Consider the following 18,832-nt stretch of genomic DNA (forward strand, 5'->3'; position numbering starts at 1 on the left):
GGCATGGAGATTTTACAGTAACCTTCCCCTGGAGTGAGATGGGAATGGATATTTTACAGTATCCTTCCCCTGGAGTGGGGTAGTAATGGAGATTTTACAGTATCCTTCCCCAGGAATGGGACGGGAATGGTGGGGAAGGAATGGAGATTTTACAGTATTCTTCCCCTGGAGTGGGGAGGGAATGGAGATTTGATAGTATATTTCTCCTGGAGTTGGGTGCTAGCAGCCTAGCATTGGGGTTGTAGAATAGAAGGTTGTCAGTTCAAGATCCAGGCACCATGTAATGGGATGAACTGCCATTCTAGCCCCAGCAAGACTCTAGCAGTTCGAAATCATGCAAATGCAAGTAGATAAATAAATATCACTTCAGTGGGAAAGTAACAGAATTCTGTGTGCTTTGGTATATAATCATGTTGGCTGAATGAACACAAAATGTCTTCTGGTTCCCTAAGCTAAGAATCTTTCTAAAGATCTAAGTGCCAGAGCCCACTGTAACAACATTGCCAAAAAGGCACTAAGAGGAGTTAATCTAATCTTATGTAGCTTCTTCTCTGGTAATATTGTACTACTAATTAGAGCATACAAAACATTTGCTAGACCAATTCTTGAATACAGCTCATCTGTCTGGAACCCACACTCCATATCGGACATACTACTAGATAAAGTAGAAAAATGTGGGTTAGACAGCACCACCACCAGATGGATCCGTAACTGGCTGACCAACCACACTCAACGTGTAGTCCTCAATGGAACTACATCCACATGGAGGGAAGTATGCAGTGGAGTATCCCAAGGCTCTGTTTTAGGCCCAGTACTCTTCAACATCTTCATCAATGACTTGGACGAGGGGATAGATGGGGAACTCATCAAATTTGCAGATGACACCAAGCTGGCAGGAATAGCCAACACTCCAGAAGATAGGTTTAAATTACAGAAAGATCTTGACAGACTTGAACATTGGGTGCTAACTAACAAAATGAAAATCAACAGTGAAAAAAGTAAGGTTCTACGTTTAGGCAAAAAAACCAAAATGCACCGGTACCGTATATGTGGTACCTTGCTCAATAGTAGTACCTGTGAGAGGGATCTTGGAATCCCAGTGGACAACCATTTAGATATGAGCCAGCAGTGTGCAGCTGCTGCTAAAAAAGCCAACACAGTACTGGGCTGCATAAACAGAGGGATAGAATCAAGATCACGTGAAGGGTTAGTGCCACTTTATAATGCCTTGGTAAGGCTACACTTGGAATACTGCATTCAGTTTTGGTCACCATGATGTAAAAAAGATGCTGAGACTCTAGAAAGAGTGCAGAGAAGAGCAACAAAGATGATTAGGGGACTGGAGGCTAAAACATATGAAGAACGATTGCAGGAACTGGGTATGTCTAGTTTAATGAAAAGAAGGACTAGGGAAGACTTGATAGCAGTGTTCCAATATCTCAGGGCTGCCACAGAGAAGTGGGAGTTGGGCTGTTCTCCAAAGCACCTGAGGGTAGAACAAGAAGCAATGGATGGAAACTGATCAAGGAAAGAAGCAACTTAGAACTAAGGAGAAATTTCCTGACAGTTAGAACAATTAATAAGTGGAACGACTTGCCTGCAGAAGTTGTGAATGCTCCAACACTGGAAATTTTTAAGAAAATGTTGGATAACCATCTGTCTGAGATGATGTAGGGTTTCCTGCCTGGGCAGGGGGTTGGACTAGAAGGCCTCCAAGGTCCCTTCCAACTCTGTTGTTGTTGTTGTTGTTGTTGTTGTTGTTGTTATAAATCCAATTGAGAGAGACCAGAGATATTTTATGAGAAGAGTCCTCCACTCCTTTACCCGCAAAAAAATACCTTATGCCACCAGATTCCAAATTTTGGGCTTAGACAACTTAGAACTATGCTGACTTCAGTCTGACCTAAGCATAGTACATAAAATTATCTATCACAATGTCCTACCTGTCAATGACTACTTCAGCTTCAACCACAACAATACATGAGCAAATAATAGATACAAACTCAAGGTAAACTGCTCCAAACTCAATTGCAGAAAATATGACTTCAGTAACAGAGTGGTCAATGCCTGGAATGCACTACCTGACTCTGTGGTTTCTTCCCCAAACTCCCCAAACTTTAAGCTTAAACCATCTACTGTTGACCCGCATTCCTAAGAGGTCCGTAAGGGGCATGCATAAGTGCACCTGCGTGCCTACCGTCCCTGTCCTAATATTCCTTTTTATTTACTCTTTTCATGTATCCAAATTATGTTTATACTTTTACCTGTTATCTTATATATGATTATATATATAATAATATATGATTATTAAATAAATAAATATAAATAAATAAATAAAATAAAGAGAGATGACCACTGCTCACTAGACCTGGACATGAATGAACAGGGAAACCTTTTACTTTTACCTACTCACAGCACAGTGAATGTGATTTACTTCTCTCATGTATATTTTCTTCATCTATCACATTAATAATGACAGTTTGATGACAATATTTCAGAAGACTCTTGCGTATGAGCCTACATTGGATCAGATCAGAATTATTTTCTATTACCAGCCATCTCTTTCTTAACTTTATAGATCTCAGAGTTCCTTCTGTTGGATAGATTCAGCCTTCAGGGACAGCAGCCTGAAGAAGACACAGCTGAGATCACAGTTCTCTTACTCAGAAGATAACCTCCAGGAAACGTATGGTTCCTAAAACACTTTCCAAGGTTTTGTAGGACTGCAGCCTCATCAATGTGTCCCTTAAAACATATCTTGATTCAAAAGCCACATAGCATGTTAACAGTGTTTGTAGCAATAATATTATGAGCTTCTGTAGTTTCATTTCTATTTACTCACTGTGAAGTTCCTCTGAAGAGTAGGAAGATCAACAAGATATTGTCAGTATTCCATTCAGAGAAGGAACTGGATTATTGAATGATCTGGCTTTTCTTTGTTATGCACATACAAGTCCTCATTAATGCTAATCATGCTCAAAGCTGTGCATTGAAGAATAAACCACAGAATGTTGTAATGTGATGCCATACGTGAGAAAAATACTAGAAGTTTTAATTAGCACTTTAAAAAACTTGTTGCCACAAGAACAACTGCATAAATCATGAATACTCTTACTGGGACAATGTAAACCAAAGTGTTCAGTTTATTTTATTTTTAATTGCGCCACTTGGATAACTGAGTAATTTGTCTTAGGCCTTCTGGGATGCAGATGGAAAGAGTCAGATTGGTACTAAGGGTTCCAAACCTTGGTGGCTGAATTATCACATATGTTTCAGCTTTGAAAATGTTGGCCAGCTCTGAAGCGAAAGCATGATGAACTTACCAACTCCCCATATGTTAGAAAGGGTTTAATATCAAGACATCAATAACAGCTGAGGATAAGGGAAGTTGAAATTCTGATGCATATTTCTGGAGATAAAGGAAAGTTGGCACATAGCATAAGTTTTGGAAGGGCAAACATTTGAAAAAATCAAAAGTTGGTGCCCATTTATTTATATGAGAGCACATTGAAGACTTAGGGCATTTCTAAACATCTGGAGGCAAGGGATGTAAAGCTGTCTTGAGATTCTTTCCATTTTGTGGAATGGTAAATCATGAAGGTTTCACCCTCACTCTTAGCTCTTTGCTAGGGTACAACTGAGCTTTTAATTCCCTAAAAGAAAATCCATTATAATACATGTCATAACAAGAAAACTGATGCTCTGCAGCACTTTGGAAAGTGCCATTTTTCACCACTGGCAATTGCTATTTTTACGCTTAAACAGTTCTCTTTATCCTTCTCCAGTGTGCAATGCTGACAAATTTGGGGATATATTCCCCCCCCTTCTTTTAATAATCCAGGATGCAGTAGCAATGCCATTGTCTGCCATTTAGTTTAAAAAAAATCAAAAATCTGATCTCAATTTGGATTATAGATGAAGTCTATGGGATTCTCACTCATCCAGGTCATGGTAGTGCTTTTTTCAAGAGGCAGCTGGACTTTCTGGTTTTTCTTTGAAGACATTTTATTTCTCATCTGAGCAACTTCTTCAACTCAATTATCCAAGTGGCACAAGGTAGAGCTGAAGAAGCTTCTCAGATGAGAAGCAAAACGTCTTCAAAGAAAAAACTGAAAGTCCAGTTGCCTCTTGAAAAAAGCACCTTTGGAACATTACAGATGAAGGATTCATCATTTCCAGACCTTCCTGCTTCAGCCAGTTGACTCTTACCTGTAAAACAGAATATTTGTAGCTCAGGGTTAATTTGTGGGGTACTTGGTGTTCTCTGAGCTTAGAGGTTTTCTTGCAGATGTTTCATTAGGCATCAGTATCACTAGCACTGATGATGTTACTTAGTTTGGTAATAAAACATCTGCAAGAAAATCACTAAACTAAGAAAATATCCCACAGTTAATTGCCTTTTATATTCCTTTTATATTCGGGAGAAAACCCAAACAACCAAAGACCTACATACAAACACCTGTGAAAACCTCAGAAAACAAATATCGCACCTCTACGGGGAGGAAATCCACCATCTGACCAGGACCTATGAAAAACTAGAAGTCCAAAGACCTTCCATTTTATGTGACCTCGCATTCCTACGAAACTGCCGAGATCAAAATTTAATCCCCACATGCTTCCAATTGAAATTCCACTCCAACTCTGCAGCCACCAAACACATCCTAAAAAGAACAGAATTGGCCTTAATTAGAAATGAACTTCACACAAAAAGATTCCTCCTAAATCAAATCAACAAAGATCTCCTCACACTTCAACTGAAACTCAGCAACAAGATCCACCCCGCACTTTGGGACAAATCCAAACAACTTGCCGTCTGGAGAGCCGAAACATAGACCACCCTCAAGACAGAGACACACACCAACAAACTCCGAAGACTACAAGAACGCCAGAAACAAACCCCTCCCCCCTCACAGCCACACATGAAACAAACAGTGCATAACATCTCAGATAGGATCCTCACCAAAGCCGAAACCGATGTCCTTTCCAAAGGATTCAACTTTGCAGTCACTCCCAAACACATCCCCACTGAAACCGTTATATGCAGAGTTGAAACCAGCCTGACCAAAATCAACCCTGATGACGCTAACAGAATCAGACTCGAAATCACCAACATCCTCTGCACCAGCAAGCCACCCAAAAGCAATTTACCCAAAGAGGAACAGACAGCACTACTTAACCTGAAAGAAGACACCAGCATAATAATCCTACCAGCAGACAAGGGCAATGCCACAGCGGTTATGAACACATCTGACTACCAAACCAAATTAACCAACCTACTCCAAGACTACAAGAACGCCAGAAACAAACCCCTCCCCCCTCACAGCCACACATGAAACAAACAGTGCATAACATCTCAGATAGGATCCTCACCAAAGCCGAAACCGATGTCCTTTCCAAAGGATTAAACTTTGCAGTCACTCCCAAACACATCCCCACTGAAACCATTATATGCAGAATTGAAACCAGCCTGACCAAAATTAACCCTGATGATGCTAACAGAATCAGACTCGAAATCACCAACATCCTCTGCACCAGCAAGCCACCCAAAAGCAATTTACCCAAAGAGGAACAGACAGCACTATTTAACCTGAAAGAAGACACCAGCGTAATAATCCTACCAGCGGACAAGGGCAATGCCACAGCGGTTATGAACACATCTGACTACCAAACCAAATTAACCAACCTACTCCAAGACTCTGCATACAAACCCCTAAACACAGACCCCACCACCTACCTAGAAAAAACCACTAGATCCAAAATAAAAGCCTCCCCCATCAGCGAAGAAATCCAACAAAGAATCATTCCCAGAGAGAAATCATCCAGATGCCGTAAGCTCTATGGTCTCCCCAAGATACACAAAGAAGGAACCCCACTTAGATCCATAGTCAGCTCCATAGGCTCACCTTTACAAAACCTAGCCAAATTTCTCGCCAAACAACTACAGCCCTATGCAGAATCCATCACCTCACATGTAAAAAACTCATTCCAGTTCATAGAGATCATAAAGAAACAAAACTTACAGCCCAATGACCTACTTGTGAGCTTTGATGTCATATCCCTCTTCACCCAAGTGCCAATCAAAGAAGCCTTGACAGCTATCCAAAACAAATATAACCCCCCAAGCACATCCTAGATCTGACCAACCACTGCCTATCCAACACATACTTCATCTATAATGGACAAAAATACAAACAAGTAGAAGGAGCACCCATGGGATCACCCCTCTCACCTGTCATTGCAAACCTCTACATAGAACACTTTGAAACCCAAGCTCTAGAAAAATCTGATCACAAACCCAAACTCTGGCTCAGATACGTAGACGACACCTTCATAATCTGGTCACATGGGAAAGAAAAACTTGACAACTTCCTCACATACCTCAATAGCCTACACCCCAAAATACAGTTCACCATGGAAACAGAAGCTAACAACCAACTTCCCTTCCTGGATGTCTTAGTCTACAGGAAACCCAATGGCTCCCTAGGACACACCATCTACCAGAAGAAAACACACACAAACCACTATCTGCATGCACTCTCACACCACCACCCAGCACAGATCAACTCCGTAGCCAAGACACTCATCTCCAGAACAAAACGCTTAGCTGACGAACAACACCTAAAAACTGAACTATACACTCTCACTAACGTACTAACATCAAATGGATTCCAAAGAAATAAGATTACCAATCTAATCCAAAAAGAAACCCCTACTAAAATCCAAGACAGAGAACAAGAAAACGGCACAGCCCTCCTCCCATATATAAAAGGCACCACAGACAGAATCAGCAAGATCCTCCACAAACACAACATCAAGACAGCATTCTGCACAAACCGAAAAATATCCACCATCCTAAGAAACCCCAAAGACAAAATTGAGTTAGAAAATCAAGGAGTATATGAAATCCCATGCACCGCCTGCCCCACCACATACATTGGACAAACCAACAGAAGAATAAGTGCACGCACTGAAGAACACAAGAACTCAGTCAAAAAAGAGGAACCAACTTCTTCCCTGGTCCAACACCTTAAAGCCACAGGACATGATATTGACTTTAAAAAGACCAGAACTATCGCCAAAACTGAACACTTTAACAACAGAATAATCAGAGAAGCCATTGAGATAGAAAAACGCCCACACAGCATGAACAAACGAGATGATACCTCCCGCCTACCAGCCATTTGGAAACCCGCCCTTATTGACAAACGAGTTCCTAACACGAGGAATGACACCAGACCCACACTCACGAGGTCCACACAGGATGTCACCACCACACATCCACCCAGAAAGCAGACCCAAACCCACACTGATCATGAAGCACGACCAAGGACCAGAAGCCAGACTGCAGCTGCAACATTAGCCATTTCAAACCCCTCCAATCCATACATGCAGCAGACTGACACCCACTATGAAGATGTAGCACGACCACAAAGCTGAGCAACAGCTGTGCAGCTCACCAGCTCAAATCCCCCTGCAACACAGACTAAACTGAGCACAACCAAGCCCCCACCCAAACAGGACACACCCCCAGCCAATCAGAGCACAGAAAACCCCCCATCCAATCAGAGCACAGCCAAGCTCCCACCCAATCAGTTCAAACCCCCACTAGCAGTTAAAAGGAAGAAACAGGTGCGATCACACATTGCTCCCAGAAGCACGAAGCTGAAGCCTGAAGATGACGAATGAGACTTAAATCGAAGCGTCGACAAGACACTTCAATTTCTGGCGGAGAAAACCGAATAACCAAAGATCTACATACAAACACCATGAAAACCTCAGAAAATATATATATGTATATATATATATATATATATATATATATATATATATATATATATATATGTATATATATATATGTATATGTATATGTATATGTATATATATGTGTGTGTGTGTGTGTGTGTGTGTGTGTGTGTGTGTGTGTGTGTAAATCAATGTATTTATATATCAATATATTTCCTAATGAAAGAAATATCCACTATGCTTCCAAAAAGAAATGGAAGGAAGGGAGCAAATTAAACATTAATACTTTCCACATGAAATTAAATATTCATGAGGCTTTAAAACTGAGAGGTCATGTCAGTCTAAAAAAAAAGGAAACCAAGCTTTTATTTTACTCTTGACATTTAAATTGTAAGGTTGGTCTACCTACTTCTTTTGAGTTGTCTCTGGATCTGCTAATTATCATGCTGTAGATTTCTTTCTATCTTTCAACACCTGTCTCCTGTATTAAGTTTGGGAGCTGAGATTAACTTCCCAGAATGTCCTTTTATAATTTAAGAATTAAGTTATTTTAAGAAAAAGTGTTGTTCTGGGTTTATTAGGTTCTTCAATTATATTTATAAAAGTTGGAGATCAGTTTTCCAAGGGTGATGTTGTAAAAAGCTTGAGGGTAGTCTGACTCACATGCTTTGCACATACCTAGTTATGACCCCTTTAGCGTTCTGGTTATAATATGTGTTAATACAATCTTGAGAAAAATATGGTAGATGATGAAAATTGAATATGAAAATTGACATTTTATGAACAATTTTAGGTTTATGAGCTTGGAACACAGCAAAGTGGATTGTTTTAATGGAAAGAAATGTACTTTCCTGCTGGAAAGGAATAGATAGCAATATCAATAGCACTTAGACTTATATACCACTTCACAGTGCTTTACAACCCTCTCAAAGCAGAATCAGCATATTGCTCCCAACAATCTGGGTTCTCATTTTACTGACCTCAGAAGGATAGAAGGATGAGTCAATCTTGAGCCTGGATTTGAACTGCCAAGTTGCAGGCAGCCAGCAGAAGTAGCCTGCAGTACTGCACTCCAACCACTGTGCCACCGCGGCTCATTTAAGATATGTTTTTTAAATCAATTGTTGAAGTATATTCATGATCTAAAACTAAGATGATATGGATTGCATCATGCCAATCAGAATATGGCTGTATCTAATTTGTGTACCATACATTTCTTATTATCATAGGGTTGGAAGAGATTTTGGAAGTCTTCTAGTTCTTATATCATCATAGACAAATAGTTGTCCAATCTTATCTGGAAAACCTCAGAATATATATGTATGTGTATATATATATATATATATATATATATATATATATATATATATATATATATATATATATATATATATATATATATGTATATGTATATATGTGTGTGTGTGTGTGTGTGTGTGTGTGTGTGTGTGTGTGTGTGTAAATCAATGTATTTATATATCAATATATTTCCTAATGAAAGAAATATCCACTATGCTTCCAAAAAGAAATGGAAGGAAGGGAGCAAATTAAACATTAATACTTTCCACATGAAATTAAATATTCATGAGGCTTTAAAACTGAGAGGTCATGTCAGTCTAAAAAAAAAGGAAACCAAGCTTTTATTTTACTCTTGACATTTAAATTGTAAGGTTGGTCTACCTACTTCTTTTGAGTTGTCTCTGGATCTGCTAATTATCATGCTGTAGATTTCTTTCTATCTTTTCACACCTGTCTCCTGTATTAAGTTTGGGAGCTGAGATTAACTTCCCAGAATGTCCTTTTATAATTTAAGAATTAAGTTATTTTAAGAAAAAGTGTTGTTCTGGGTTTATTAGGTTCTTCAATTATATTTATAAAAGTTGGAGATCAGTTTTCCAAGGGTGATGTTGTAAAAAGCTTGAGGGTAGTCTGACTCACATGCTTTGCACATACCTAGTTATGACCCCTTTAGCGTTCTGGTTATAATATGTGTTAATACAATCTTGAGAAAAATATGGTAGATGATGAAAATTGAATATGAAAATTGACATTTTATGAACAATTTTAGGTTTATGAGCTTGGAACACAGCAAAGTGGATTGTTTTAATGGAAAGAAATGTACTTTCCTGCTGGAAAGGAATAGATAGCAATATCAATAGCACTTAGACTTATATACCACTTCACAGTGCTTTACAACCCTCTCAAAGCAGAATCAGCATATTGCTCCCAACAATCTGGGTTCTCATTTTACTGACCTCAGAAGGATAGAAGGATGAGTCAATCTTGAGCCTGGATTTGAACTGCCAAGTTGCAGGCAGCCAGCAGAAGTAGCCTGCAGTACTGCACTCCAACCACTGTGCCACCGCGGCTCATTTAAGATATGTTTTTTAAATCAATTGTTGAAGTATATTCATGATCTAAAACTAAGATGATATGGATTGCATCATGCCAATCAGAATATGGCTGTATCTAATTTGTGTACCATACATTTCTTATTATCATAGGGTTGGAAGAGATTTTGGAAGTCTTCTAGTTCTTATATCATCATAGACAAATAGTTGTCCAATCTTATCTGGAAAACCTTCAGTGTTTTCTCCAGGAGTCAAGCTGTTCCACTCCTTAATATTTTATACTATCAGGAAATTCCTCCTTATTTTCCAGGTTGGATCTCTCACTGACAAATATTTGCTAAACATTCCTAATTCCTTTTCTGTTTTTCATAGAATTTAGCCTCCTGACTCCTTATCATCTTTCTTGCTCTTCTTTGCATCCTTTCTAGAGTCTCAGCATCTTTTTTAATATATTATGGTGACTAAAACTGGATGCAGTATTCCAGACATGGTTTCACTAATGCAGTATTCAGCTATAGTGTAGTTGTTTTTTTTTACCTTGTTATTAGCCCCCTGTTGATGCAGCCTAGATCTGCTTCAGTAGTCAATTCCACTTCACTATCGGTTCGGAATCAGAAGCTCATGCATGGCGCTTCTGTGTATGTGCACAGAAGCATCTGTGATGACATCCGGGTGGGTGGGCAGAGCCTCCTGCCATCACCGACACAACCAATTCTCCCGAACTGGGCAAACCGGTAGAAACCCACCATTGATCTGCTTAGGCTTTTTTGGGACTACTGGATCAAACTGAAACAGTGTGTTGTGACTCGTCCTCCCTTCTCTTTTCAGCCGGGCCCCTCCCATCTCCAGCCAGGCCTGTTATCAGACTCCGAGTCTGATAATGAAGATGAAGGCTCCAACCAGGCCTGTCATGCCTCCAGCCCCCGGCCCTGGCCCCATGCCCGGAGAGGATTCCAGGAGTGAACAAACAAGCCCGATAAACCTCACTCATATGACGTGTGTTCCTTTGGCTCAGCCGTCAGAGGAAGCCAGCCAGGGATTGGAATTACTCAGGCCTACTCCTTCTGACCCCTCCCTTTCCCAAACAGCAGAAGACAATTCAAAGTGGGAGGATCCTTGCTTCTGGAGATCTGAGAGGCAACACCAGCAGAAGGAAGGGAGGGGCAGGCCTGGATAAATGCTGAGTCATGGAGCCACACCCCACAGTCTATATAAAGGACCTGCTTTTGGCATTCCAACCTTGAGTCAAGCAAAGTCTCATCTAGTTTGCTGATATCGGACTCTATCACTGAAGTCACAACTTGGACTCCTGCCTGCCCTGATAAACCTCGAAGGAATTTGGCAAGCTGCAGAGGCTTCGTTGCCACGTTTGATACGGACTTCCTTGACCCGGTCATCGGAGTGGGAGTGGGACATGACACAGTGGTCCACCAGGGCACCTAGATCCTTGTCACAGGCAGGGACTACTGTTGAACCAGGTATTCTTTAACTTTTATTCCTAAACCTAACTGCATCTGTGTCTTCCTGCCTAAGTGTAGAAACTAACTTATTTCCTCTTCTGTCTTTCATGGTAGCTTTAGATAGGTTGGATTTTTTTTTCTTTTTGCATAAAGACTGATGCAAAAAAGAAATTAAGTAGTTCTGCCTTCTCCTTTCTGCCTGTCACCTTGCCATTTTCTTCTTCTAGTGTACCAATCGGTTCCTTAACACGCCTCTTGCTCCTTGGATATCAAAATAAAATTCCTGTGTTATTTTTATGGCATTTGCTGCAATTCTTCGTTCATTCTGAACCTTAGCATTCCTTAATCTACCCTTGCCGATTAGGGCTCTTTGCTGTTATTCTATTCTAGTTAGAGTAGACTGGTTACTTTTTCCATTCTTTCCATTTGTCTTTTCAGTCCCTCAGCAACCATGCTATCTAGTCAGGTGTCTCTTTTTTTCCCCTCTTCTTTTATTTTATTTTATTTATTTATTTTATTAAATTTTGTGTCCCAAAGGTGTTTTTCTAAGAGGCAACTGGATTTCCGGAGGAAAAACTACAGGAACCAGGAGCAGGTGACCCTGAGGACACAGATAAACCTCCAAGTGCTTCAAAGACCCTCTAAAAGCATGCAAATGACCATCTGTCTGCAAGGAGTATAAATTCTTCTATTCTTTACTGTCCTGTCAGATCTGAAGAAGCTTCTTGGATGAGAAGTGAAATGTCTTCAAAAAGAAAAATGAGAATGTCCAGTTGCCACCTAAAAAAAACACCTTTGGGACAACCATGACCTGGATGACTGAGAATCTCTACAGACCTTTAGCTATACAATTTGGGATGGACAACCTTTGAATGGTGTGGAAGTAGGAATGGATTTCCAGAGAAAAAAATGCAGACTACAGGAACCAGGAGCACTACTTAGATGACCCTGAGGACACAGATAAACTTCCAAGTGCTTCAATCACCCTCTAAAAGGATGCAAATGACCAGCTGTTTGCAAGGAATATAAATCCTTCCATTTCCCACTATCCTGTCAGAGCTGAAGAAGCTTCTTGGCTGAGAAGTGAAACGTCTTCAAAAGGAAAAACAAGATTGTCCAGTTGCCTCCTGAAAAAGCACCTTTGGGACAACCATGACCTGGATGACTGAGAATCTCTACAGATTTTCTTCTTCTGTAGCATTTTTTTGTTCGGAATTTTATTATCTCATTTTTAGACTTTGTTCAGTTTCTCTTGCCTGCATTTATGCTAAATTCTACCATATGACATGGTCACTCTCTCCCAAAGTTCCTACCACTTCCTCAAGCACTTGATGCCTATTAATAAGTATAGTTGATCTCTAGGTCTCACATCAACCTTTCGGACAATAAACTTGTCAGTTATGCACATTAAGAACCTATTCAGTGTCCCATTTGCTGCTTCCCAATTGATGACAGTATAGTTAAATTCCAATTTACTACTGAATTATGTCACAGTTTTGACCACTAGATAGGCTTTTTCTATCGCCATGCCATGGAAATGTGATTGCTCCATTTGGATATTGGGCGTCTCCCTTCTTGACCACATCACACCATTCGACAACATTAAGATGGGAGAAGGCCATGGACATGTCCAGACCGCAGAACCTTCCACTGTGGCCAAGACTGCCTACCAAGTAGAAATCAATGGCTCGTGGGTGCCCAAAACAGAGATGGCAAGACACCATCAACAAAGATATGCAAGCCGTGGGCCTGCACCCTGGAGACACAGCTGACCATGCAAAGTGGTGCTCAATGATCCGAAAAGTGGATCCTGCACCTGCGGGAATATGCTAGGAGGAGGAGGAGGAGGAAAAGAAAGGCTATATCCATGTGCATGTAATTTTGTATATCAGATTTTTAAGAAAAAAAAAGAAGCACACTCTAGAACATATAAAGAAAATGTAGATTAGCCTTATGCACAAAAAAGATTTGGAGCAATTTTCAATTAACGAAGTTTCAAGTAGTGCCATTGTGTTATAATGCAAAAACATAACTTAAATATATGGATAATATCATTATCCCTGGCGTTTCTTGGTTTTATTAGTAATATTTTTAAAAAGGAAAATGAGACAAATGAGGGGCAGGTTTTGCAAACCTTTTCATGTAATTTTTTCCCCAAACTGCTTGTCATTCATGAAGCTTTTAAACCTGTTTTTAAATTATTATTTTTAACAATGTCATTAATTTTTTATAGCACCCTTTTTTCCTATCTTAAGGCAGATCAGCATCATGCATGAAAAATGGATTAATCCATGCCTTGATGAAATAAAACATAACAGGAATTTTTTCAGATGCTAAGAGTGTAGCTAAAAATACTAGTATTATTAAATTAAATTAAATGAATATATTAAAATACTATGACTATAAAACCCAAAGGATATCCCACAGAAATTAAAATTATGATAAAATATTAATGGGCCTATGTTAATGTCTTTTGGTTAAATGTTACTTATTTTTAGTCACAATTTCTTCTCATCTCTAAATTCGCCCCATTTGATATATATTCTTTTCATTCATTCTTTGTATAATTTTCCCTGGTCTACCAGGCACATAAAGATATATTTGTCATAGCTAAAAAAATATATGATAGCATTGTGTACATAGTTTCCAGATGTTCTTGAAATAAGATTGATATCAGTTATGCTAATTAGGGCTGATAGGGTTTGAGTCCCTAATTTCCAGAGGCTTGTACCATCATAAACCTGATGATTGGAATAGATGAGGGGTGTCAAACACACATCACCATGGTGGTGTCATGTGACATATCATGGCTTTTTTCTCCTTCGCTAAACTGGGCATGGGTGTGCCCAGCGCATGATGCATCCGGCTTGTGGGTTGTGAGTCTGACAGCCCTGGAGTAGATTGTGGAAAATTCCACAAGATGAAGTAAAAAGGGAAAAAGAAGAGAGATATCAAGCTCAGCATTTTCAAACTATTTACTAAATCTGCACTACTATTAATCTTCTCATTGTTCCCATCACCAATCTCTTTCCACTTATGACTGTATGACTGTAACTTTGTTGCTGGCAATCCTTATGATTTATATTGATATTGATTGTTTCCTGATTGCTTATTTGTACCCTATGACTATCATTAAGTGTTGTACCTTAGAATTCTTGATGAACACATCTTTTCTTTTATGTACCCTGAGAGCGTATGCACCAAGACAAGTTCCTTGTGTAACCAATCACACTTTGCCAATAAAAAATTCTATTCTTGCCTCAAAGATGCTTTTTTCTTCAAAAGGCAACTGGACTGGTTTTTCCTTGCGGAAGAAAAAGTAAATGCTTCACTTCACATCCAAGAAGCTTCATCAGTTCTGATGACAGAGAGATGGAAGGATAGGTACTTATAGTTGAAACTGAATGCTGGGGTGGGAGATGAAAGGATAGGTTCAAATGGGATGATGAGGAGGATGGAATGATTGTATTTCTTTGTGGTAATCTAGCCTTTAGCACTCTCTCTGAGATGTGTTGAGCAGTGGTGGGTTGCTACCGGTTTGCCCCAGATTGCCCACTCACCCAGATGTTTCTGCACATGTGCAGAAGCATTGCATGCATGCGTGCGTGCACACACCCACGAGTGAGCTGGTAGCAATGGGTTTTGAAACCCATCCCTAGTGTTGAGGTTACTTGTGTGTTTATCTGTGTCCTCAGGTGCTGAATCAAGGTGCTATTGGTTTTGGAATCTTCTTGGAGCAGTCCCAAGGACTGCATTGTAAATTGGAGGTAGGTGGTGTTTTATTCCTCCCTTTCTGTTGGGGGAGAGGTGTTCAATTCTAACATAGATGGATTATTTTAAACCTCTTTCAGACCAAGGTCCTCTCTATCCGAAATGTAGACTTCTTTCTTCTCCATCAAGGAAAAAAACAATCTGGTTGCCTTTTGAAGAAATAAAAAAAAAAACCTGTTGTGGCCAGCCAGTTGCCAGCGGACCTGATGACAGACTCAGACGATAAGGAGGTTGGGGAGGAACTTGGGCCAGTGATGGAGTTTGGGGAAAGCTCTGTTCTATCTCTGCGTCGGACACAGAGATAGAACAAGGGCCATCCAACATTTCCCAGCCACCGGAGAGGCAGCTGCCTTTGGAGACTGATATAATGTGAGTGAGGAGGGAGAACAGCTGGGGCTTGTTCCAGATGCACCAGAGGTAGGTTTCAGCAGGTTCTGACCAGTTCTGGAGAACCGGTGGCAGAAATTTTGAGTAGTTCAGAGAACCAGTAGTAAAAATTCTGACTGGCCCCGCTCCCATCTATTCTTACCTCCCAAGTCCCAGCTAATTGGGAGGAAATGGGGATTTTGCAGTAATCTTCCCCTCGATTGGGAAGGGAATGGAGATTTTACAGTATCCTTCCCCTGCCATGCCCACCAAGCCACACCCACAGAACCGGTAGTAAAAAAAATTGAAACCTACCACTGAGATGCATGTATGCGCAGAGCAGTTAGAAGATGTGAGCAATGGGAGATAAGGAGTCAACTCAGGAAGCAAAGTACATGTGGACACTGAATGACCCAACACTGGCTGGGGAATAAATAGAAGGAAAGGGAGTGGTTGTCGTAGGAGACAACAGTTCGTATTTCTGAAGATTTTGCTCATTGTGTTTCATGCCACAAAAACTGCTTGCCAGAACTTAATTTTCAGCCTTTCTGCTGGGAGCTCACTGCCTTACAATTATCGCAAGGAACTGATAAGATCTGTACTGCAGTTAACTCCTTGAAGGACTATTGCCTGGACTTTTTGGTGGGTGAATGCAATTAATTCACAAGAGGTAAATAAAGAGGATTTTTTTGTGACAAGGAGTCTGTTTTTTGCTTCTGCTAAGGCTGGGTCAGAACAACACCTTTGAGACAACTATGATCTGGATGATTGAGAATCTCCACAGACATGATGTCAAGCTTGGTTTGATCTGTCATATAATTTAACAGTATAACATCATGTCTTTTGTATCCACTCCAGCCAATTATACAAAAGCTAACAAAGCTTCTGAGATGTCCAGGAAATATCCAGAGTCATAGCCTCTCCAGCTATTTTGTGAAGGAACTCATTCATCAAGACAATCAATTCCATTTCTACCTAAGGCCAAACATGATACTTGCCTGAGGGGGCAGATTCGATTCCATGCTCAGAAAGAACATGTGATGAAATAACCAGACCAAATACTGTAGCACTGCTATTATTTCTACATAATTTTCCTTGGGAAGAGGATCAAGCTGTTACTTAAATATATTTAAATACATTATTCATACTTCCAGTGATAATGATAAACAATATGGTGGGGTATCTGTTAAAAGGCAGTTGCTAGTGCCGCAAAGCTCTGTGAGTTAATATGCTAAAGAATGAAATCTATTCAACATTATTACTGTGTCACAGCAGGACAAATGTGCTATGCTAATTCAGCTGAATGAAAATCTGATGGTTTCGACAGCAAATAATATTGCTGAAGAATGAAAGCCAATGATATTAGAACCTTGAATTTTATATACAGCTGGAAAAAAAACCACAACCTCATCCCAGACTGAGGCAGCATCTGAATTGTAACCTGTCAGGATTGCAGGCTTTAAAAGTCAATAATGCAAAAGAAGTTAGAATTGTGCTTTAACTTGCAATAAACAAATGTATTTGCATTGAAGAAATTTGAAAAACCTGCTCAAAATTTGAAACATTTGCCAAATTTTGCAAGAATTTGGAAGGGTATCAATCACAAGTTTGGCTTTATCTAATTTTTAACATGCACATGTTTGTAAGAAACACACACACAAACAAACATATATTATAAAGGTAAAGGTTCCCCTCGCACATATGTGCTAGTCATTCCCGACTCTAGGAGGCGGTGCTCATCTCCATTTCAAAGCCGAAGAGCCAGCACGGTCTGAAGATGTCTCCATGGTCATGTGGCTGGCATGACTAAATGCCAAAGGCACACAGAACGCTGTTACCTTCCCATCAAAGATGGTCCCTATTATACTACTGGCATTTTTACGTGCTTTCAAATTGTTAGGTTGGCAGAAGCTGGGACAGAAGATCACCCCATTATGCAGCACTAGGGATTTGAACCTCTGAACTGCCAACCTTTTGATTGACAAGCTCAGTGTCTTAGCCACTGAGCCACTACGTTCCTTTTGTATATATATTAACAACAACAACAATAATATATTATTAATATATTATAATAACCAAGCTCAGAGAGCACAAAAAAACAGAAGAAGTGACTCTCACCCATGTATAGCTTGGTAATCACAAGATGAACATGAATAACAGTATAATGTAGAATCAAAAGAAGCAAATGCCAATCTAGGGCACATCAACAGAAATGTAGCGTCTGTATCAAGATATATCATTATCCTTTTCTATTCTGTCTTGGTCAAATCCCACCTCAATCTCTGCATCCAGTTCTGATATTGCATTCTAGACAGACCCTGGGAAACTGGAGTATGTCCAAAATACTCCCTGGAAGGAAAACATATGACTGTCTTTTTTCTGGAAGTGTTTAAACAGATACTGTTGGCCCATCTGTTGAAGAACCTGTAGTAGATTCTACATGGATGGGGAATTGGAACAGATCATTTCCAAGATCCCTTTTAACCATTATGTATTTTGATTTCTTTTATTAAACTTCTGTGGCGATTACATTTCATTGTTGAACCAGATTAAAGCTAATAATTGGTTAATCTGTCTATGGAGATTCTCAGTCATCCAGGTCATGGTTGTCCCAAAAATTCCTTGCAGTCATCCGGTCATTAGCAATCTTTCTGAGTGTCATTGAGGCCATTTGGAAGTTTATCTGTGCCCTCAAGGTCACCTGAATTATGCAAACATAGAACCTTCTCGGAACTGCTGAAATGACTGTGTTGTAAACAGGAGATAGGTGGTGTCTAGGTAGTGTCACAGACTTCAGGGGATAATTAGAACTGCAGAAAAAACAATTGCTACCAACCTGCCTTCCATTGAGGATCTCTATACTGCATGAGTCAAAAAGAGGGTTGTGAATATTTACAGATCCCACACATCCTAGAAATAAACTGTTTTAACTCCTACCCTCAAAATGAAACTATAGAGCACTGCACACCAGAACAACTAGACACAAGAACAGTTTCTTCCCGAACGCTATCACTCTGCTAAATAAATAATTCCCTCAACACTATTAAACTATTTACTAAATCTGCACTATTAATCTTCTCATCATTCCTACCACCCACCTCCTTCTACTTATGACTGTATGACTGTAACTTTGTTGCTTGT

The 18,832-nt window shown here is 39.8% G+C and overlaps 1 protein-coding gene and 1 long non-coding RNA gene across 2 annotated transcripts in view; one reads left to right on the forward strand and one right to left on the reverse strand.

The window, feature by feature from the left end:
• Positions 1 to 3,113, reverse strand: part of LOC131198304 (uncharacterized) — a 44,409-nt gene extending 41,296 nt beyond the window's left edge. The window contains exon 1 of the mRNA XM_058182792.1: positions 2,843 to 3,113. The gene's annotated coding sequence lies outside the window, so the exon portion shown is untranslated. The remainder of the gene's footprint in view (positions 1 to 2,842) is intronic.
• LOC131198305 (uncharacterized) overlaps positions 1 to 16,530 on the forward strand; it is a 35,567-nt gene extending 19,037 nt beyond the window's left edge. Inside the window, exons 2-3 of the long non-coding RNA XR_009155046.1 lie at positions 10,923 to 11,572; positions 12,092 to 16,530. This is a non-coding gene — a long non-coding RNA (uncharacterized LOC131198305). The remainder of the gene's footprint in view (positions 1 to 10,922; positions 11,573 to 12,091) is intronic.
• The last annotated feature ends 2,302 nt before the right edge of the window (positions 16,531 to 18,832 follow it).

This window comes from Ahaetulla prasina, chromosome 4 (genome assembly GCF_028640845.1).
Source record: "Ahaetulla prasina isolate Xishuangbanna chromosome 4, ASM2864084v1, whole genome shotgun sequence".
Lineage (NCBI taxonomy): Eukaryota > Metazoa > Chordata > Lepidosauria > Squamata > Colubridae > Ahaetulla > Ahaetulla prasina.